Source organism: Myotis davidii, unplaced genomic scaffold, assembly GCF_000327345.1.
Source record: "Myotis davidii unplaced genomic scaffold, ASM32734v1 scaffold420, whole genome shotgun sequence".
NCBI lineage: Eukaryota > Metazoa > Chordata > Mammalia > Chiroptera > Vespertilionidae > Myotis > Myotis davidii.
Window position 1 is genome coordinate 2,090,020 of NW_006294421.1, and position 897 is coordinate 2,090,916.

An 897-nucleotide genomic window follows, 5' to 3' on the forward strand; every position below is an offset into this window, starting at 1 on the left:
TGAATAATAAAAATGGTTTAATACTTATTATTTTATTAAATATATTTAAGTTTGGAAGGACATTAGCATGGAAGAAAAAGAGGCTCAGAAAGATTCAATGCAACTTAAATGGGACCAGTTTTAAAGAAGTGACCTGGAACACTAGCCCATAAAAAAGCCCCCTTAGAAACCTCGGGCATTCTCAGGGTCAAAGGTTCATAGTTCAGTGGCCATTTCATTATCTGAATCCAGTGGGTGCCATCCTAGCCTCATGCTCCACCATCACCTTCATTTCTGTTATTCCTCACTCTGTCCAGATGAGAAGCTGCAATTTGTTGAAGAAGCAAAAGTGCAAACCTCCCCCGCCCCGGAAATGGGTAAAACCCCCAAATGTCTGGACAGGTAGTATCATCTCTCAGAGCCGGAGGGACACAAAGCCCGTCAAGAGGGAAGGGTCTCTGCTGTATGCTAATGCTGACCTTCTTGGAGCAGCATGCTCTCTTTAGCTCCTACACATGTCTAATCACTAGGGAGTCGTCTAGCTACACGAATTTTTCACATTTGTCAGCTAAATCAGCGCTCCAAATGCACAATGCAGCACTTAGAAACATTATGTGAATTTATTAAATTCTCTGGAGGACTTTGGGTCCATAAAGCAGTAAATTGATTACAGGGAACTGAGACCATAATATTTTCATCAGCAACAAAAGCCGTCATGCTCCCATATTGTCCATGGCATGTGAAGAGAAACTGTTCCTCACTTCACTTAAGCCAGCAGGCTGAGGAACACACAGCAAACGAGGAGAAAGCTCTGAGATGCGCTAACATAATCCATCATTTAATCAGTTTCTTTTAGAATGCCAGCTTTCCCATGCACCAGTTATAAGGAAACATGTGAGAAATAAAAATGGCCTCTTT